Here is a 22,875-nt window from a genome sequence, read left to right as displayed (position 1 = left end):
GGTCAGTGAAAAAAAGGAAGACCCTTGATGAGATGGATTGACACAGTGGCTGCAACAATGGGCTCAAACATAGCAATGGTTGTGAGGATAGAGCAGCACTGGGCAGCCTTTTGTTCTGTTGTACACAGGGTCACTATGAGTTGGAATCAACTCAATGGACACTTAACAACAATAACATTTCCATGAAGGTTTTCATGTCTTCATCACTCATATATGTACCCACAAACAATATATGGTATTGCTGTGTGTGGTTTTAAACAAATGGCACAGTACTGTGCAAATTATTTTGCACCTGTTTTCATTCAACAAATTTTTAAGGTTTATTTATGTTGACACTTGCTTTCATTCACGTTAACTACTCTACATTTTATTTCATCGTATTGCCACAAATTTTGTATTCATTCATTTCTTTTTTTTTTTGAAAATTAATTTTTTAATTTACAGTTAGTTCTAGAAAAGGGTCCCTCTTTTAACAAAACTTATTAAAAATATTTAGAATTGCTCTGAACTCTTCTAATTTTACAGTTTTATGGTTGACCTCCAAAGGTTGTGCTAGTCTTTCTGCAGAATTCAGTACAATCTGTTCAGCATTTCCATCTAAATACTTCATTATATACTAAAAATATTGCTTGAGTTATCTTGGATCATCAAGTTGAACATCCTTGTCTTTGTCATAGTAGAATTGTTCCTCACAGAGAGAGCCAACTCCCATCTGATTACTCTGGGTCTGCATTTGAGTATAAAAGTTAGAATCATCTTTTTCTAACTGCAACAGATTGTCCTCTGAATAGTCACCCCAATCTCTATCAATGAAGTACTCTCGTGTTCTTAGGGAGCTGGTTTTATTTGGAAGCTCTTGGAATAACGGTCCCTGGCACTTGGAACAGTGTTCAAAATATTCACTTCCTTCTCCTTCACATTGAGAGACAAGTTCATCACCATAGGATTGTAATGATTGTGTCTGGCTTATAATCTTACTCAAATCATTGTCCTCAGGTGGACTCCTCATTTGCCTCAGTGTCCATTGGGTTGGATTCCATGTTGTGCTCTTTGGAATCTTGTAGTGAGGGTCTTAAGTTTTCCCCTGTTACAATCTTTAGAGGACTATCTTTTTGAACTGTGTCTATTCCCTGAATGAATGGCTCATAATTACAAATGTCTGAGTCTCTTTCATTGCAGGCACACTGATCAGGATGTGAGGGAACATCAGCAGAACATGGTGGTGTTTGTGGTAAAATATCTACATTTGAAAATTCTAGGTCTCTCAGTGAACAATGCCATTCTGGTGCCTCTGACTGAGGAGCTATGACATAATCATAAATGAACATGCCTGGAATGTCCACACTCAAAGGACTAGTGCTCAGGGATCTGGGCAATGTTAATGGATCCTCAAATTTATTGGTGTTAGAAGCACTTTCCTGATAAGTCTCGCACAAACCAGAGTCTGGACCAGAAACGAGAGGCTTTTCAAAATGATCTTCCTGATTCTCACATTTCTCCAGAATGTTCTAGAAGGTGATGTTGTCTTCAAGACTCTCTAATGATCTAGTGTTGTCCATCCTTCCCCTTACGTTCTCATTCTCCGGTGGCTCCCTGGCCCTATAGCTCTCCTCACCATATGCCTCGTCTTCAGTCCATATTCCTTGTACCCTCTGAACTTACTGAACTTAGAGTAAATAAAGACCCTTCATCAGAATCGTAGTTGGTCTCCAACTCAACCTGAGTATCAGAAGGAACACAGTTCTTCTGTGGTTCCTTGTGGGCAGGAGTGACATCCATGTCACTGTCCCATCTTGGAGGAGAGATGGATGGATCCGTATCTCCTGGATCACTGTATGTGACTGTGCTGTAGTAGGCTGAAGCCTCTTCCTCAGGACTCGCCTCCTTGAGCATTTGCTGCTGAGTGCTCAGTAAATTAATACATGTGCTCATTTGCATTTCCTTAGAAAATTCCAGCTAAGAGCCTAGACCTCCTGAAGGTAACTGTTCAGTGCCCCCTCTTTCTTTATTCTCTCCAGTCCTCCAGGCATTGGTATGCATTTTCATTTTAGAGAGAGAAGCTGTCATTTCTCTTGAGACCAATGGGTTTAATTCATTAGAATCATTATGGATTGAACCAGAGATAGTTTGTAATCTGCTAGCTCCTGAAGACAAGCTTATTGAATGCTCACCAAGAGAATCTTCCCGGGCCACAGTGTCATAATTTAACTCTCCGAGAATATCATTACTATAGATGTGGTCCTGCGCTGCTGAAATTGGTTTGTTATTATCAGCATTTGGATGGCTGGGGAGAATGGAATGGGTTGCACTGCCATTTGGAAGCAGGCTATCATTTCTGTTTCCTGTCCCAGTGTTGTTTCCACACTGTGTGGTGCTCTGCCAGCTGCCAGCCCCCTTTCTGCTACTTCTAAGACCTCTGTCGTGAGTGACAGCAGTGTGTGGCCGTGGCATCACTGGGACAGAGTCCTGGTTCTCACAGAGGTTTAGACCATGAAAAGCTTGGTGTGGAAATGTGGTTGGGGGCTGTATGTTCCCTGCAGCTTCAATTTCATCGTGGAAGCCCTCATTTGAATATGTATTTTTTGAACCCGGGCTTTTGTTCCAGCATCTTTGTTGCCACAGTCTGTCAATATAAGGCCTTGTCGAAGCCCCCAGGCAGAAAGCAATGAAGAATGTGATGAACACTGACAGGCAGACCGCCAGGGTGAGGTCATGGTAATTGTCTTCTCTTCTGCCAAGAGTTTCATCGTCCTGGGCATTTCTAACCCATCTTGGCAGACGTCTCTGCTTCTTGTTAATATCAGACCTGACACGTTCCTTCTTCCCCGAAGTGGAAAGGCTCATGGACATTGCTTCCTGGGACCTCTCTTCTTGGCTTGGTAGAATTTTTTTCATATGATTCAGATGAATGTGAGGGAGGTGGGTCCTCCTGGAAATTCTGATTTTGGGAGTCCACCAGAATGCCTCCTCATTCCCTATAGACTTGTTGCAAATTTCATTCCACTTTTTCCTCCAGGATTCAGACATGAAATCTTGGAAGACTGTCATGCTATCGTCACACTGCCATTGGTTGTCAGCCAAGTCAACCTCCAGATGGGGAAGTTCTAGAGCAATGACCATCATCGATTGGATGGTGGTCAGAGCATTGCTGCTGAGGTCTACAACAGTCAAAGTCCGCTAAAAGTCCAAATTCAGGGCGTCAGCTCCAGGGGAAGCCTTTTTCTCTCTCTGTCGACCTTCTTCTCTACGGCGTTCCCCTGGACTAGGAGCTTCTCTGCGCAGGGACCCCAGTCCAAAGGACGCGCGCTATGCTCCTGGCACTGCTTTCTTGATGGTATGAGGTCCCCCTATTCATTCATTTCTTGATGGACATTTGGATTGTTTCCAAATTTGTTATTCAAAAACTGCTGCACTTAATATGATTGTATCTGCCTTCTTCTGCACATTTGTTAGAGTTCCTCTGGGGATGTGCATAGAAGTGAAATTGCTGAGTCATATCGTATATATATCTTTGACATTAATAGCTCTTGCTGAATTACTTGTTAAAGTGAATATACATTCCTGTCATACCTAGCAAAGTTTGAGTCATATTATCCATCCTTGAGGATGTCAGGATTTTAACTGTTTTGCCACTTTGATGAGTGGGATGGCATGTTTTCAGTTCTCTGAAAATTATAGGACAGTATCTTTTCATTTGTCTATTGGTTATTGGGGCAGCCTCTTCTGAAAATTGCCTTTTCATTTACATTGTTTTTCTTTTGGGCTATTTATCTTCTTCTTAACTAATTCTGTGGGTTCTTCATGAGTTTTGAATATTAATCTTGTCAATTTTATGTGTTGTTAATATGTCAGCTTGTGGTTTGTCTTTTCACTTAAAAATTTTTTAATGTTATGAAGTTATTTATTTTAATATAAATTTGTGTTTACTTTTATTGTTTTTCTTTTTTGTGTTTTGTTTAAGAGATCTCTAAAAAAATTTTCTTGTCACTAAGATAGTCTCCTAATTTCCTTCTAAAAATTTTATAACTTTGAATTTTCTATTTAGAGCTTTAATTGATTTGTTATTTATTTTGCATGAGATATGTATATAACTTATTTCTTTCTGCATGGATAACCTATTTGTAACGCAGCTATGTCAAATATTTTGTTGTACTACTGTTTTGACTGCCTCTCCTAAGTTTTGATGATTAATACTTTATGATGGTTTAGCTGTTATCGTGCATGCTATAGATTGTATTAATATATTTTATACATTTTAAAACACTTTCTATTATGAAAATCTCAAGCATACACAAAACTGGAGAAAACAGCATGACTGTAATGAATCTCCACACCACCTAACTTCAATGATTTACTTATTCTTCCACTGTTAGCATCTATATTTAACCGTACATTTTTCTAACAGGTTCACAAAGTCCAATTAAGACAAAAATTTTGGTCACACATACTCCTTATCTTGTTATTATTTCTGAGAGTTTGCATCTTGTTTTTTTTAAACACAAAAGTTAGTTGTTTATTTGTCATGTTCACATGGCATGTGCCATATAATCATTAATACAAATATACTTATATAATTATTCAAAATGAATATAAGAAAATATGTGAAAGCTATTCATAAAATTATTAATACAATTTTATTTACTAAATTAAAACTTCATTTTCAGGGTTATTTGTGGTTTCTTACATGCCATGCCTCTCTGGATTTACTTTTTATCTTGTCCAAGTACAACTTTAATAAGAGGTAAATTCTTGTAGTGTTTATATGTCTTTTTACTTCCCTTCCTTTTATTCTTTTTCCAAGGATTTCTCTTCTATTTAGGTCCAGTTTCCTAATGATCTGTCATCCTCCCTTTGTTGTCTCTGTCCTTTCATGCCAGGTGACAGTAAGGAGCAGATGTGCCTCAGGTGTGTATGCAATCAGGATTTCACTCAGGAAAGGGCTGGTTGGTAAGATGTGATGTGATAAGAGGGAGAGAGTGTCTCCAGACTTTTCCCTAAGAGAGGTAAATTGAAGGAAAAAGCTAATATTTACTAAAATCTGCTGTCAGCCAAGTAAAGCACAGAGATAAAGAAAATAATGATATGTCTTCTCATTTAATTTTCACAACAATCCTGTGAAGTATATATGTATTATTATTATTCCTTTCCTTTTACAGAGGAGGAATTTGAGGCTCAAAGAGTTTTCCCAAGCTGGTATGTGGTGGAACTGGGATAGAAAAATAGTTTTGCCTCTTCCTTCTACACCACAGTACTAATGATTAAAAAGATGCAATTTTATGTGGAACGAAGTCAAATTCTTAAGAAGTCTAGACTTACCGGACTGGTTGAGACTAGAGGACTCCCTGAGACTATTGCCCAGAGATACTCATTAACCTTGAGATGAAACTACCCACTGAGGTCACCTTTTAGCTAAATAACAAATGGACTCATAAAATAAAGAATATTACCAGTCAGTACTGCACACTTTTAAAAAACCATCTATATGAGACCATATGGTCAACAGTTACTCTAAAGCAAAGATGAAAGGGTAAGGGAATAGGGAAACCAGATCACTGGAAACAAAACATTCAGAATGGAATTAATGAGAATATTGACACATTGTGAAAAATGTAACCAATGTCACTGAACAATTTGTATAGTAACTGTTAAATGGGAACCTAATTTGCTGTGCAAACTTTCACTGAAAACACAATAAAATATTAAAAAAAAAAGATGAAGATAATAAGAATACAGAAGAATGAAGAAATTGCCTAGGAAGATGATACAATAGTAAAAATAAAATAATACTATTGCATCATCCTTCAGGTTTCTTATTGCATTGCCCAAAGTACTGCATCATCTTTCAAGAAAATATAAAAGAAAGAATTCTGGAGACATCAAAAAACAGAAAAAAAAAAAAAGAAATTTTAAATGAGAATTTCTGGCTTTAGAAGTAGGCAGACTGTATGGAGACTGGGTGGGAGGACTTGGAGCTATCTCAAAACCTTTGAAATAATGCCATAAAGGTAGCCACGTGCTTTGTGCAGTCTTTGGGACTCGACATTGGGCCCTTTTGAGTCTGTACCTCCCAGACAGCTCTCTACCTATCTCCAGACTGTCCTCAACGTGCCCCACACAGACAGTAGACAGACTGTGTCTGGGCGTGTTGTGAGTGGTGTATCCTGAGGAGGGCACTGGGCTTTTTGTTTGGAAAACCTGCTGTACTCCTTGCTCTCTCCATCCTGGCCCTCCCCCCAGGACACCGTCACATACAACATGGCATTTCACTGTTGACTTTAATGCAAAAGAACAAACATCACAGACATTTTTAATACTCAGACATAGTCTAGGTCCTAACAGTTCCCAAACAACATTCCAGACAGAGTGACTTTCTGTTTTTTTTTCTTTCTCTGTATTCCCCTTATATCCAGACCAGGGCAGCTGTCTCTTCCAGATCCTCTCACTGGCCCTTTCTAGTACACCTACCTGACTGTTTTTCCCACTGCTCAGGCATACATCTCTCTATATCCATGAGATGTAAAGCAGTATCTGTATTAATAGAAGTATCTATATTTCCTTTTTTCTTGCTCTGTCTTCCTACTGTCAACTTCCCACCCCTTGAAACTATGCCCTCTCCCTGCATTGACAATCAATCATGGCGCTTGCTAAATGCAGATCCTTAGGCACCGCGTCTAGAGATTCTGATTCTGTAGGTCTGGTGAGGAACCCAGAAATATGCATTTGTAAACAATTACTCTAGATCATTCTGATATAGGTGGCCCATATATTATACCTTGAAAAACAAGCTGATATGTTTCAAATGAAAAAAGAAATTTTTTCTGTCATTTTAAAAAGCTTTCAAAAATTATCTGGTAGAGGTAAAATCCCTGAATTCCCACACTGGGTTTATCTTCTTTTCTAATTGCTTCCTTTATTTCCCTACTACTATTGGTCCAACATCAAAGACAAGAGGACTATTGGGACTCCCATAACAATGGCCTAATTGGCGTCTTGGGCTCCAGGCAGGAGTGGATAAAGCTCCTTCCTCTCCTTTAACTCATATAGGGTCGCTGTGAGTTACAATCAACTCAATGGCAGTGGGTTTGGTTTTTTTGGGTCTGTTTTAACTGACGCTTCCTCTCCCAGAGCTCTGTCTGTTTGCAGTGGAAGTGGCTCTCATTCCGTCACTATCTACTTTACTCTTTAGGCCCAAGAGTTTTGTTTTTTCATTTCTGAGATTTGATTTGAAGTATGTCTCTCCATGTCATATGATCATAACTTAATTCTGGCTTTCATTACCATCTCCCTAAACCCCCTTTCCCTGTCTCCCAGCTCTCACTCCTTGCCACTGTAGATTAATAATCAACAGATGTTCCCCCACCTACTGTTATTGCCCTGCTCCCCTCTTATAGTTTTTTCAATATTAATTAACTGACATATTTTTTCACTTCATATTTATGGAGTGTATGTAGTATTTAGGCCCTATACCAGGCATGATGTTTTTGATCTTTATGCTATTCCAACTGGAAAAATGAAGTTACCTCAGCTCATTAGACATCCGCCTTCAATCCCACAGTCTCCATCTTCTAGTCCATTAGATTTTGAGGAAAGGGCTAAGAATGAATCCAGGAAGAAGTCAATAGATGTCCTGTCCCCCTCAGTGGGGTGTAGCCTGGCATGTAGATGATGAGGTTGACCATAGGGGTGAGCACAGTATAGAGGACAGAGAAGGCCTTTTGGATCAAGGGGGCCATGTAATCTGTGGGGCCATATAGACCACAATGAGCGTGCCGTAAAACACTCCGACCGCATTGAGGTGGGAGGAACAGGTGGAGAAGGCTTTCTGCCTCCCATGGCCTGAGGGAATTCGCAGCATAGCCCTCAGGATGGGGCATAGGATGCCACAATCAACAAGAAAGGAGCCAGTGTCAGGAAGCCTGAGATGCTGACCCCAGCTCCCCACATGACACATACGTCCCCACAGAACAGCTCTACAACAGGAGCAAAGTCACAGAAGTAGTGGTCAGTCTCCCTGATGCCAGTGCAGAGGAGCAGAGAGGCTACTAGGGCCAGAGTGAAGGCGGAGAAGGAGAAGCCACTGAGCCAGGCACCAGTGGCCAGGCAGCTACACATCTAGGTGCTCATCAGGACAGGGTAGTGAAGGGGGTGGCAGATGGCCAAGTAACGGTCATAGGACATGGCAGAGAGCAGGAAGCACTCAGCTGCAGCCAGTGAGGCAAACATGCAGAACTGGACCAGACAGCTGACCAGCAAGATGGCTTCCTTGCCTTCCAGGAAGCTGTGCAGTAGCCGAGGCACAATGTTGGAGGTGTAGCCAATTTCCAGCAGGGAGAAGTGACAGAGGAAGAGGTACAAGGGTGTACCATATAGATGGCCAGGAAGAAAATGAAGGGGAGGAAGCCCAGGTGTTCCAGTTCCCCGAAGCCCACTAGGATCAGCCAGGTTGTCTGGTTCTCACCATCACCACTGGACTGCTCCCTCATCTACATCTGGGGCCCAAGGGAAGAGAGGAAGGTAACTAACATTAAGCAAGCTCCTATTATGGCCACACGCTATGCTTGGCTTATTCATTAATTCATCACAGCAAGCATTGGAGACAGACCTTACTGTTTCCTGTTTATAGAAAAGAAACTGAGACTGTGAGTTTAAGTCAATTGTCCAAGTTCACTATGGTGGACTCAGGATTTGAACCCAGGTTTACCTGACTCCAAAGCTCCTGCGTAGTCTTCTACTATTTCACAGTGTTTTCCTAAACACTCTTTGAGTGATAGGAATGTCAGAGAGCAGCATAGGGCTCTTTCAGTTAGCAATAAGGTAATCCTGGTTGATCACCAAAGCGAGGACTGCACTTGGTGAAGTTTTCCCAGGGAGTGGGAAGGGTGCCCATGATCTCTGGGGAGGTGGTCCTACTCTGAGGTTATGCATGTCTCTGAGGCAACAACTCATCTCAGACTACTTCCCCTTTCCAAGAAAGCGAGACTTAGAAATCCAGATTAGCAATCTATATCATCTACTCTGTGAGAGACGCAATATAGAAAGGTATGAATTAACTCAGGCCCAACTCGCATGGGAAGCCATTCTTTACCATTGGAAGGTGGCCTGGTGACTCTTGGTAAAGCCATTTTCAACCTAAGTCTTTTCCCTGGTGGCATAGTGGTTAAGAGCGAAGGCTGCTAGCCAAAAAGTCGGAAGTTCGAATCCAGCAGGTGCTCCTTGGAAACCCTATGGGGCAGTTCTACTCTGTCTTGTAGGGTCGCTATGAGTTGGAATCGACTCAACAGCAACAGATTTGGTTTTGGTTTAGTCAGGTTATTGTAAGCTGGGGCTACTTTCTTTTTCTTGGGTTTCCTGCCCTTTACTCTCTGTGATGGTTAAGATTGTGTGTCAACTTGGCTGGGCCATGATTCTCCGCGTTTTAATGTAATCACTCCTATGATTGAATATACTGTGAGTAACCAGTCAGATGAAAGGAAGTCTCCTTGGGGGTGTGGCCCACATCTGAATATAAGCAGATGTTCTGGCGTTTTGCTCTCTCTGGATCCTGCGGCTGCTTCCTGTCATCTCATCTCTGGTTCTTGGGACTTAAACTGTCAGCTTATCTGCCAAATTTGGGATTTGTCGATCTTCACAGCCTGTGAGCAGAGCCTTGCTCTCTGACCTGCTGATCTTGGGTTTGCTAGCCCCTGCAGCTGTGTGAATCAGGAGAAGCCTTGTGGTCTTGCCTACCGATCTCAGAATTCATCAACCTTCACAGCCTGTGAGGGGGAGCCCTGCTCTCCTACCTGCCGATTTTGGGCTTGCCAGCATCTGCAGCTGTGTGACTTGGGAGAGGCCTCTACCCTGATCCACAGACTTGGGACATTCTAGCCTCTACAATTGTGTGAGCTGTTTCCTTGATATAAATCTCTCTCTCTATATATATTTATACGTGTTACTGGTTTTGCTTCTCTAAAGAACCCAGCCTAAGACACTCTCCATCCAGGTCAAATGCTCTATTTTCCTCATCTACCTGTGGGTTCTTTAAAAATTCCTACCCTAATTCAGGATTCCTTCTCTTAGTTACTGCAGATATACCGTAGTACTAAACACCCAGGAGGACCTCCATAAGTACTTGTAGAATGAATAAATAAATGAATTAGTTTCAACTATTTGCCAATAGCAAACTGCCACGGGAAAATGGCAGCATCTGATAACTAATGCTTAGGCCAGAGAAAGGCATTTTAAGAATTATGAAAAGAGAGAAGGACTCTCTGTATTCTTCCTTATTGAAGGAATATTAGAATATTGCCATTCAGAGCTTGAGATGGAACCATGATTAATATTGGAGGTAGAAGTTAAAGCGGAGAGAGAGAGAGAAAGAGTGTGTGTGTGTATATATGTGTGTGTTTATGGCGGTGGGGAGGAAGAAGCCAGAAAACCCAACATGATTTTCTCATTTTTGAAGTTGATAAAGATGACTTTCTGTGTTAGCAGATGGCAGCAAAAACACAGAGTCTTCCAGACCTAGTCCTATCTTTCCCACTGCCTTTGGGCTTTGTAATGTAGACAGATTCAGTCACATGGGGGTAGAGATACAGAGCAATTGAATACTTCATATGTTTCTGAACATATTTTGTCTTATATATATATATTGGTGACTTCTGAAAGAGCCAGGGAATTGAGAGTGAAATAGGACTCCTGGGTTTAGCACAGAGATGAAGCAAGGGAAGAAACTAGTAAGGCTAACCAAACCAATCAATTGACCCAAAACTTCTCAAGTCGGGACTCTGAATCAATGCTTATAATAAAAAGTTACTATTGCTCCTGCTAACTAGTGAATATGACCTTGGTCCCTGGTAAAATTCTTAAATAGATGTTTTGTAGTACAATTGGAAGTCTCATAAGGGATCACCAGAAGCTATGTTATACTAATTCTAACGTGAAAACTCACATAGTGATGTTTACTAATATCATCAGTAATTTAGTAGATCAGGAGAAAAGAGTAGAAAAAGGACATAATAATTTTAGTAAAACTTCATAGACAAGATGATGACTGTGTGCTTGAAAGTAACACTCTCAGCTTGGCTACCATATACCAAAATTATTCATTAATGACTCTCTGAAAATATTGGGGAAGATGTCTAGTAGAAAAGAGACGATTTTGTAGGTCTTGTCTTCACCTGTTTTAGCAGTGACTCGGCAGACATAGCAAACAAGCCTGGCTTATCAAACTTCAGATGATATGAAACAAGGAAGAGAAACCAATATTATAGATGACAGAATTATAATTCAAAATAATCTTACCTTTTGGAACGCTAGACTAAAAACAAGATGAAATTTAACAGAGGTACATACAAAGTGTGCAAGTAGACTTTAACAATCAGTTGAATAAGTACAGGAAGGAAAAAAATCTGACCTAGAAGCCATTTATGCAAAATGATTTGGGAATTTTATTGACTACCATGAACTAGGTCTTGGGAACTGTAAAATACGAACAACATATGAAGAATGTGAGGATGTTTAATCTGGGGGGAAAAAGCTAGTGAAAGAATATGAAAGCTATTTTCAACTATTGGGGGGACTGTCATGAAGAAGAGGGATTAGACATGGTCTATAGAAGCTCAGAACTAGCCCTGGTTGCAGAGGGGTTAAAGTGGCTGCTAAATGAAAAGTTGGCAGGCAGTTCGAACTCATCAGCTTCCCTGTGTTAGAAAGATGTGGTAGTCTACTTTTGTAAAGATGTACAGCCTTGGAAACCCTATGGGGAAGTTCTACTCTGTCCTATAGGGTTGCTATGAGTTGAAATCGACTCGATGACAATGGATATAGAAGCTGACAGAGCAGAACAAGATCCAAGGGGATGGTGGTTATGAAAAACTCATGATACCTACCTGTGCTGGTTTCCTAGAGGTGATTCTTTTGGGCCTAACTATTTTACAGCATGGCTTTTGAATATGAAAGTAAGGAGAGGCTCCTGGACATGGTCAGAGTGGAAGAGATGAAGTTTCTTCCTTGAACCTTCAAAAGTTTTGTTGGCAAATATGGGCCTTATCCATTGGAACCTCCTGGAACAAACATAAGGCCTTTAAAAAATATGGTAAGATCTCTTCTGCATCTGTTTAGGTTGAGTCAGAGACGGTCCTTTCTGTAGGCAAAGAGCAGTGTTGGCCCAGATGAACTCTAAGATACTCCAACTCAGTGGAGAGAGGGACAGACCTGCTTTAGGCTTGACTCAACCTCTTCTCTTCTGGATGTTTTTACCTCTAGACTAAATTCTTCTGCCAGTTGATAGCTCTGTGGGCTTTCTGCTTCTCTCCTGTAGAATCTTCATACTATTGGCTCCCTCCTCCTCAGGGTACTCGCAGGAGGCTGCTTGCCCTATAAGTGCTGCTATGGGTGCTACTACCTTTTCTAGAGCAGGGCAGCTTCCCTACCTTGTGGGAGTTGGATAAGAGGTTCCTTGGGGGAAGATATGTAACTTCTGGAGAAGCTGTGTCTATGTTTTGGTTTTAGGGGAATGTTCTGGTCCACCAGAGACTACATCCAGGTATTTCACTAAAATATAATGACCAACTTCTCATGAGACAGGGAAAGGGTGTTAAGACATAAGAACAGCTGATAAATAACCATAATTAACTACAACACTTACCTAATACTTATAATTCATGAAGCAAATACTATCTTTTTAAATAAATATCTGATGTTCAGAATGAACCCCAAGGTGAAATGTGAGCCTGCTGTGGTTTGTTCCCATGTCATTGGGATGGATTATCAGTCTTTCTGCTCTGGCATGGGTTAGAAACTTGGGCCCTGCTTTGAGTTCTTAGGAGGGAGAAGGCAAGAGGAAACTGCTATATAATTCTGCAGATAACTTGTTCTGTTTGGTTTGGTAGTTTTAACATCACATATTAAAATAAAGCCAGGCCAGGCCCTTTTAAGATAACAGGGGCAGAAAGGAGAATATGGCTGGATGACAAATGTGAAGAGGAGTTCTGCCGCAGAAACAGCACTGAGTTCCTTCCATCCTAAAGCAGAGAGCAGATCTAGGCCAGGACGAGGGCAGCACAGGTTCAAGGCAGGGGCTGAGTTTTCCTAGTAACAGATGAAGATGGCCTTTCCCAGAAGAAATTGAACAAGTGTCTCTCCTTGGCATAAGAGAGGCAGAGTGACAAGAGTTGGATGAGGAAAAAATATCACCTATGAGGAAATAATTAGCATATTTTATTTCAGGAGTGGTTGAGAATAAAATACTGAGGGCTAAGTCTTGGACTCTTGGACTGTGAAAAGAGCCTGAGGGAGACGCCGGGTGAGAGAGAGAAGAATAAGAGCTTTTTCTAGGTTGAAAGGAAAGCCAATGTTTACTGACCTAGAATTTATGAATAATAGTATTACAAATGCTCAACTTGTTTTTAGATGTTTATTTTAATTTTAGCTCTTCTTCTGAGGTGTTACAGGTGAGTTTACAGTAGAAACTGAGGAGAAATATATATGTATACTCTTTCATATGTATTAAATTATGTTTTTATATAAAATATATCATGATTCATTTATTAATCCAATAAGTATTTATCGAATGCTTGTGACCTGTTAAGCACTGTTCTAGACCCTAGGTATATCCACCACCACCACTAGTTGCCATCAAGTTGATTCTGACTCATGGTGACTCCATATGTGTCAGAGTAGAACTGTGCTCCATAGGGTTTTCAATGGGTGATTTTTCAGAACTAGATCACCAGGTCTTTCTTCTGAGGTGCCTCTCTGAGTGTTGAACCTCTAACTTTTTGGTTAGCAACCAAGTGCATTAATAATTTGCACCACCGAGGGAATCCTCTAGGTATACAGCAATGAACAAAACAAAGTTGGATAATAAGGTTATATACTTACTACTCTCAGCTACCCATGCCTTGCTGATGGGTCCATATTACCTTAATCAGATACCCCTTCATCCAGAAGCAGCTTTCCTGAATGCAGGCATCCTGCCTGGGGAAGTAATTCACCTTCAAAGGACTAGCCTCTTGTATCCCTCATCCTAATTCACTGATGGAAGCATCAGGAAAGAATGGAGGAGAATGAGGAAGAAACAGATAGCAAGAATAATACTAAAAGAGACAATTAATTGAGTAGTTCCTATGTGCTTGGTACTGTTGCCCAATTAGGGTCCATGCCCTGGAGCAGTTGAGCCAATGAAACGTACTCCAATTCAGAAAGAGTGAGAAAGTTTATTTAGGAGATGTCCTTCAATGGGAAGTACGACAGCAAAGAGTCTGTCTCTATGGAGTTCCAAAAGGCATTTTTCCATTACAGCTTATATATGATTTTTACAAAGGTTAGGAATGTCTTTATAGCCTGCAGATGGTATGGCTGGATGAGTTATTCATTACAAGGTAATTACAAGAGGCTCTTTATCAGACTAAAGAGATACATGCTGGACATCTCCTTATTGGGCTAAAGATATACATGTCAGACATCTGGGCTCTAATCTTTCTGTAGAGGGTCATAAGTCAGAGGTGGCCAGACAGAGCAAAACAAAGTCATTAACAAAGGTATGAGGAAAGGAGAAGGTAGGCAAAAAAGAAAAAAAGAACTTATAGGTTTATCATGGTGTTAGTTATGTCAAGCTCTCAGTCACCCATTTTGAAAAGGAGAAAATGTGCTGGGGAGTATTAGGGTCACATATTCCTCTCTTCTGAAGCTTGGGTGACCGTATACACCTATCCCAAGTTTCAACCTATTCTTTTAGATCAGAGAGTTTCATGTGAAAGGATTGGGCCTTCTGCCTGCGACGGGTTTCAGCCATCCGTTGGACAGTCTAACTCAGGACAGAAAGTACCATCCCACATATAGGCATAAACTAGAGACAGCAACAGATTAACATACCTATAACAACCAATTCAATTCCATTAATGAGTAAGATTTTTAGCCAGGTAAAATGTGGCGGCCTGGAGGTCAGCCAAGAAAAATCAAATCCTTCGTGAATCTTTACTTTTTGTAGCTCATCTTTTACATATTTCACTTTCTTTTCAATGAATTCAGAGTTCTCAGTAAGGTTAAAACAACACATTCCTTTGAACTCTTGACACTTGTGGTTGTGTCATAGAAGTAAATAGTCTATAGTGGTCCTATTTTCTAAAACAGCTTCCCTGACCTGTCCTAGTTCTTGGCTAACAGCAGCTATGGCCTGTGATGTGGCATTCAGCAATTTTGTAGTGAGGCAAACTAGGTGTTCTATTTCTCAATAAGCCCCAACCACTAAACCTGGGACACCAATCAATATTGTAGCAAGGGAAATTTATTCAGCTTCAGTTAACAAGCTTAGATCACCATTACAGGTTGCATCTAGGACAAGTTCTCTAGTTAACCTATTTTGGAGGAATCTCTTTAAGGCAAGTTCATAGTCAAAGATCTCACTGAACAGGGCCCATTTGTAGCATTAGCAGGGATATAAGAATAAGCAATAATTCCACAGAGTATGAACCAACCTGAAGGAAGCTTAACATGGTAAAATGCATATGTTACTCTGTTAATGAAACTACAATTCATATGGCTGTTTTTTTCCTAAATCAGCACAGCTTGCTTGACATTTCAAGAACATCACACAATTAGAGGTGTTAGTTACTAAAGAAACCTGAAGAGTGTACATCTCTCTGTCTTTGAATCTTGTAACTGCCCCCCGGCTGTAAATATCAGAATATTGTTTAACTCTTTCTTTGTGTGTTTAAAAATGGTGAAACTTTTCAACGTCTTTAGGGGAGTACAAACTTGGATGAGACAGGACTTGAGGGCAGAGTTTGCATGCAACCCCCCATCCAAACAGAAATCAGTAATGTTTAACACTTCTCTAGCAATGTTATTATTGTTGTTAGGTGCCGTCAAGTTGGTTCTGACACATAGCGACCCTATGAACAATAGAATGAAACACTGCCCAGTCCTGCACCATCCTCACAGTCGTTGTTATGGTTGAGCCCATTGTTGCAGCCACTGTGTCAATCCATCTCCTTGAGGGTCTTCCTCTTTTACGCTGATCCTCTACTTTATCAAGCATGATGTCCTTCTCCAGGGACTGATCTCTCCTGACAACATGTCCAAAGTATGTGAGACGTAGTCTCGCCATCCTTGCTTCTAAGGAGCATTCTGGTTGTACTTCTTCCAAGACAGACCTGTTCGTTCTTTTGGCAGTCCGTGGTATATTCAATATTCTTCGCCAACACCACAATTCAGAGGCGTAATTCTTCTTTGGTCTTCCTTATCAATTGTCCAGCTTTCACATGCATAAGAGGCGATTGAAAACACCATGGCCTGGGTCAGGTCCACCTCAGTCCTCAAGGTACATCTTTGCTTTTTAACACTTTAAAGAGATCTTTTGCAGCAGATTTGCCCAGTGCAATGCATCTTTTGATTTCTTGACTGCTGCTTCCATGGATGTTGATTGTGGATCCAAGTAAAATGAAATCCTTGACAACTTCAGTCTTTTCTCCATTTATCATGGTGTTGCTTATTGGTTCAGTTGTGAGGATTTTTGTCTCTAGCAATACAGATCCAAAAATTTTCATCTTTCAACAAGGGGGTAGGAGGACATTTATCTCGGGGACAAGGATTTTCCAGGCAGAAGTCTTTCTGGTACCTAATAGTAATACCATCCAAGTTAGCATTAAAAACATTTTTACTTTTTAACCCTAGAAAGTCTTAACTTCAGGCTGTCAATAGGTTGGGCTTTCCACTCCTTCTTGTCACTGTAGGCCAGGCAAGGCTTGACGCGGGAATGATGGATCCATGATTTGACTCCTGTGAACCTCATGGCTGTATGAGTGCTGAGTAGTACAGCGAAGGGTCCAGTCCACTTAGGCTGTAATTGGAGGTCCTTCCACTTTCAAAGGAGCACCTGGTCGCTGGGCTGGAAAGGGTGCATGGCTATCTCAAGAGGGAACTTCTGCCGGATCCACATTGCCCAGTGCAACTGGGAAAGAATTTTGGTTAGAGAAAGCAAATATTTAGACATCATTACATTAGGGGGCTGTGTGGAGGACTGCAGGGAGAGTTGGTTGAGACAATATGGTCTCTCATAAAGTATTTCAAAAGGACTGATTATAAGTTTTCCCTGGGGTACAATATGGACTCGGAGGAGGGCCAGTGGCAGGACACCTGTCCAGGGCAGCCTGGTCTCTTGGCACAGTTTACTAAGATGACATTTTATGGTTTGATTCATTTTTTTCAACTTTTCCACTTGATTGGGGTCTCCATGCTGTGTGGAGTTTCCACTTTATTCCTAAAGCAGCCAAAGCCTGTTGTATCACTGAGGATACACAATGGGTGCCCTTGTCACAATTGAGACTTCTTGGAAGCCCGAAGTGGGGGATGATTTCTTTCGGAAGGGCCTTGGTTACTTCTCTAGCCATCTTGGTCCGGCAGGGAAAAGCTTCCACCCATCCTGAAAAAGAATCTACACACACCAGTAAATATTTTATCTGATGTTTAGTTTTGAACACTTCACAAAAGTCAATTTGCCATATTTCACCTGGAAAGGGTCCTTTTCCTTGAGGGCCAGAAATCTGGGGCCCATAAACCTTTGGGTTATTGACAGCACAAAGTAAGCAAGTGTCAACCACATGGTGAATGGCTGTAATGAGCTTTTCTCCCAAGGCATATTTTGTTACCCAATCAAATATGGTTTCTTTCCCAAAATGTGAAGCCTGATGCAAATGAAAAATCAAATTAAAAACCTGATTGGCAGAGATGAAAATCTTACCATCAAGGGTGTGTTTCCAGCCCTGACTCTCTTGGGTGGCACCCCAGTCCTGGGCTCTCTGTAAATCTTCTTGAGTATATTGGGGAGGTTTGTCTGGCATGGAGATGGTTAGGAGGAGAGTGCAAATTGGGTGGGCTCTAGCAGCTACTCGTTTGGCTTCCTGATCAACCTGATTATTCTCTCATACTATTGCATTGTCTCCTTTTTGCTGAGCTCGACAGTGCACTACTGCCACTTGCTGGGGTTTTAGGACAGTGTCCAAAAGTTGCAACAGTTCATTTCCATACTTAATAACTTTGCCTCTTGTGTTTAAGAGACCCCTTTCTTTCCATAAGGCTCCATGCACATGCAGTGCTTTAAAAACATAATTGGAATCCGTGTAAATTGTAATTCTCTTACCTTCTGCCAATTCCAAGGCTCTTATCGTGGCAATGAGTTTGGCCTTCTGGGCTGAGGTGCTCACCAGTAAGGGCTTGCTTTCAATAACAGCTGATAAAGAGACAATCACATACCCCGCACATGGAACTCCCTTTTTCACAAAACTGCTACCATTAGTGAACCAGGTATTGTTTTGGTCAAGCAGGGGCTCATCTTGCAAATCTGATCAACTTGAATAAATAGCATCAAGAACTTCAATACAATTATGAATACTTTCCTTTCAGGGGTCGAGTGGCAACAGGGAGGCTGGGTTTAGCCATGAACTAACCTGTAAAGTCAAATTTGATTCCCCCAAAAGCTGGGTTTGATATAGTGCTAGCCAACTGGAGGTGAGCCACAAATGTCCTTTTTGTTCCAATACTACAGTCACTACGTGAGGGACAAATGTGATAGTATCATGTCCCAAAGTAAATTTGTTAGCTTCCTTTATGATAACGCTAGCTGTAGCAACCACTCGGAGGCTGGCCAGCCAGCGTTTGAGACAGTGTCCAGATTTTTAGAGAAATAGGCAACAGGAAGTCTCCATGGTCCCAACAATGGCTACTCTTCTTCTTTCATCAGTATCTAATTCAAAGGGTTTTTGATAATCTGGCAGCCCTAGGGCTGGAGCTTTCATCAACTGGGACTTTAAATCACAAAATGCTCATTGACACTCAGGAGTCCATTTGAAAGGATCTCTCTCTGACTCCCTGAGTAGCCTGATAGGCTAGGCGGCAGATGGTTTCTAATTTTTTTCAGGAAGTAAGAGCCTTTGCTCTTGGGAGATGAAGAAACTTAGGTATTTTACCTCTGTGAGGTTAGCTTGTAACTTTCTTAAAGAGACTTGGTATCCAGCTTCGGCCAAAAAATTTAAGACAGTCACAGTATTTGTGACAGAGTCTTCCTCAGACTCGCTTCCTATCAGGAGGTCGTCCATATATCGAAGGACAACTCCTTGGTTGAGGGGAGGTAACCGCTCTAGATCTTGGGCCAGCATTGTTCCAAAAATAGTGGGGGAGTTCTTAAACCCTTGGGGTAGCACAGTCCAATAGAGCTGTTTCTTTCCTTTGTCCCCTTCCCATTCAAAAGAAAAGATCAGCTGGTTCTCAGTAGCCAGCAGGATACAAAAGAAAGTGTCTTTCAAATCCAAAGCAGTAAAATGAGTACAGGAAGGTAGGAGAGCCGATAGTAGGGTGTATGGGTTTAGGACTACTGGGTGTAGGGTCTTCACAACTTTGTGAACCACCTGCAAATCTTGAACAAAATGGTACTCACTGGTAGACGCCTTCTTCACTAGCAGAACAGGGATATTGAAGGGGGATCGACACTCTCGCAACAGTCCCCACTCTAGGTATTGAGTGATCAGTTCCTGCAGTCCCAGATGGACCTCAACTCTCAGGGGATATTGTTTAATTTGAGGAGGTATGGCATTGGGTAACAGCTCCCACCATCACAGGGAGGACAGTCCAAGCTTGTCCTGGCTGGCCATTGGCCCAAACCCATGGGACCACGGCATCAACCACTCTTTGAACCATGGGTGAGATGAACGCCAGGGATAGCACTGGTTGGATTAGGGCTAAGAGAGCTGCTTGCACTTTCCAGGCGTTTGCTGGCAGTACTGTCAGAGACTAGCGTTTTTCATCAAGAGATTTCAACATGCACTTTACTTAGAAAATCCCACCCTAAAAGGGGGACTGGGCATTCAGGCATGTATGGAAACTGGCGGGATAGCTTAGTTTCTCCTATTTCACAGTCCATTGGCTGCGAAAAGGATCGAGTCACCTTTTTTCCCCGACAACTTGAGTGCTGTTGGTCAAGGCAGTCCCTTTAGGCTTCTGAGTGAGTACTGAGAAAGATGTTCTAGTATCAAGCAAAAGTTTACTGGCTGTCCTCCTACCATAACTTTTACTAGGGAGTTGGCAGGAGGTAAATCAAAAGTTGTCTCCCCTCGTCTCCATCATTCAGATTCCTCCTCCCGCTCTTTCATAATTCCTTGAAAAAGCATCTCCCCCCTTTCAATCTTGCCTGGCCATTTTCCATTTTTTCTTTTGGGGGACTTGTTTTTCCAGTGTCCTTCCTCTTTGCAAAATGCACATTGGTTTTTCCTTAGTTGAGGCCCATGCTTACCTTGGTCTCATCGTCTTCCTCTAGATGATCCTAGAGCAGCAGCCAGTAGATTGACTTGTTTCTTCATGTCCTAGTCTTTTTCTCAGCCTCTTTTACCTGATCTGTGTTGGTAAAAATCTTAAATTCAGTTTCAACCAATTGAGTTAAAAACAGGGTCCCTAGTCCTCCTTCTACCTTCTGCAATATTCTTCCGCTTTTGCTAAGACCATCTGTCTTTCTTCTGCATGAGGAGTGCATATAATAAAATTTGACAATCTGTCCATGTAGGATGGCGGGTAGCAAAAATGTGAAAAAATATTCAGTCATGGCATGTGGGTCTGACTGGTACTGTGGAAGGTTTTGCATCTCATTGTACAAATTGAAAGCTGGGAATGGATTATGTACCCACATTATCTGAAGTGGCCCTTCTGCAGGGGGGACTGGTACCTCCCAGAGTGGGTAAAGCCCTCCCAGGGGAACTGGGCCAAATTGTACCCAACTCCTAGTATGGGGTGGGGAAACCATATCTGTCCCACCTTCTCCGCCCCCCTTTAACACCTTCCCATCCTCATCTTCTGATACCACCAGGAAGGGGTCAAGAATGGGTGCTGAGGGGGTTTTTTGAGGTGGAAGAATGAGAAGAACATCCTCTGGTTCTTCGTCTCTTACCCCATCATCATCATTTGCCTACATAAGAGGGGCTGTCTTAGTCATCTAGTACTGCTATAACAGAAATACCACAAGTGGATTACTTTAACAAAGTAGTTTTAACAAAGAAGTTTATTCTCTCACAGTCCTGTAGGTTATAAGTCCAAATTCAGGGCATCAGCTGCAGGGGATCGCTTTGTCTGTTGACTCTAGAGGAAGGTCTGTGTCATCAATCTTCCCTTGGTCTGGGAGCTTCTCTGCTCAGGAACCTCAGGTCCAAAGGACGTGCTCTGCTCCCGGCACTGCTTTCTTGGTGGTATGAGGTTCCCATGTCTCTCTGCTCGCTTCTCTCTTTTATATCTCAAAAGAGATTGGCTTAAGACACTATCTGGTCTTGTAGACCTCATCAGTATAACTGCCGCTAATCCATCTTATTACATCACAGTGATAGAGTTTATAACACATAAGGAAATCACATCAGATTACAAAATGGTATACAATCATACAGTACTGGGAATCATGACCCAGCCAGGTTTGACAGATATTTTTGGGGGACACAATTCAATCCATGACAGGGGCTAAAATAGACACTTTATCCTTTTTTTTATGACATAATGTCATAAAACATTCTACCTACAGATTTTCATCCCATTTGTTAGTTTGAGTACAAAACAGATGAAGCTTCATAATAAATCTCTAGAACCATTTACAGGCCACTTGACCCCCATCAGGGAGCTGGTATTGAGGCCACACCTGATTACATAAACTTTCAAAATGTCTCTTAGTTAGCAGATCCCCCCCAAAATAAGTCCGATTAGAAAGAATAAGACCTAATGGACTATCGGCTGGAACCTTACTTCCCTGGGTACCCATTTGCAACGGAGAATCTTGCTGGTCTCTCGTCCAACCTCACGGGACCTAGTCACCTGTTCTTGGAGAGAATCTATGAGAACCGATGCCCCTGCAGCTTTTACAGAGGATTTACCACCCGATGCCCAGTTATCTACCGTGGCCAACAGAAACTTTCTCCCTCTGTCCAGAGCTTGCTGCCACGGAGTTCTCCCCCGTCGCCAGAACTCAAGGTCACCACAACTAGAGCGACCTCCATGATTCGAGGAGGGGTGCACCTTCTCTCTTCCTGGGTCCTTCCCAGAGGCTCAGTCCTTAGGGAGATGGAACCAGGGCCTGAGTATTCCAAGTCAGAAAGAGTGAGAAAGTTTATATAGGAGGTGTCCACCAACGGGGATTCTGACAGCAATGCAGGCTGTCTCTGTGGAGTCCCAAAAGGCGTTTTTACATTAGAGGTTACATACAATTTTTACAAAGGTTAGAAGTGTCTTTGTAGCTCCCAGATGGCATGGCCAGATGAGTTCTTCATTACAAGATAATTACAAGAGACTCTTTATCAGACTAAAGAGATACATGCCAGATATCTCCTTATCAGGCTAAAGATATACATGTCAGACATCTGGGTTCTAATCTTCCTGTAGGGCATAGTAAGTCACAGGTGGCCAGACAGAGCAAAACAAAGTCATTAACAAAGGTATGAGGAAAGGAGAAGGCAGGCAAAAAAGAAAAAAAGAATTTATAGGTTCATCATAGTATTAGTTATGTCAAGCTCTTAGTTGCCCATTTTGAAAAGGAGAAAACATGCTAGGGAGTATTAGGGTCACAGCACTTTGATAAGAGTTTTACAAAACTATCGCATTAAAGCCTTGCAAGAATCCTAGGAGATGGTTATCATCATTATCTACAATCTATATATATCAGGCAACTACGCTACAGAGAGGTCAGGTACATTGTCTAGGATCATACATTCAGTAAGTTGTTGGGCCAGAATTCAAACCTGACATTCTAGATAGTTTTGCCTCTGGATTATAGAGGAGAAGGGTAAATAGAGGATATTAAGAAAAAAGAAGAAAACTGTGATGTGTTGGCCTAGAACTATGATTAACTTGGTCCATATAAACTATTTTCAGATT

At 41.6% G+C, this 22,875-nt stretch overlaps 2 pseudogenes; both read right to left on the bottom strand.

The window, feature by feature from the left end:
• Window positions 1-992: 992 nt before the first annotated feature.
• Window positions 993-6,257, bottom strand: LOC101354630 (leucine-rich repeat-containing protein 66 pseudogene; annotated as a pseudogene).
• A 1,324-nt stretch (window positions 6,258-7,581) lies between these two features.
• LOC111822769 (olfactory receptor 11A1-like) lies at window positions 7,582-8,483 on the bottom strand (annotated as a pseudogene).
• Between the last annotated feature and the right edge of the window lie 14,392 nt (window positions 8,484-22,875).

The sequence above is a fragment of the Trichechus manatus genome, unplaced genomic scaffold (genome assembly GCF_000243295.1).
Source record: "Trichechus manatus latirostris isolate Lorelei unplaced genomic scaffold, TriManLat1.0 scaffold00209, whole genome shotgun sequence".
In the NCBI taxonomy this organism is placed as follows: Eukaryota; Metazoa; Chordata; class Mammalia; order Sirenia; family Trichechidae; genus Trichechus; species Trichechus manatus.
The sequence above is the reverse complement of the archived record's forward strand: the minus strand, read 5'-3'. Positions and strand labels throughout refer to the sequence as shown.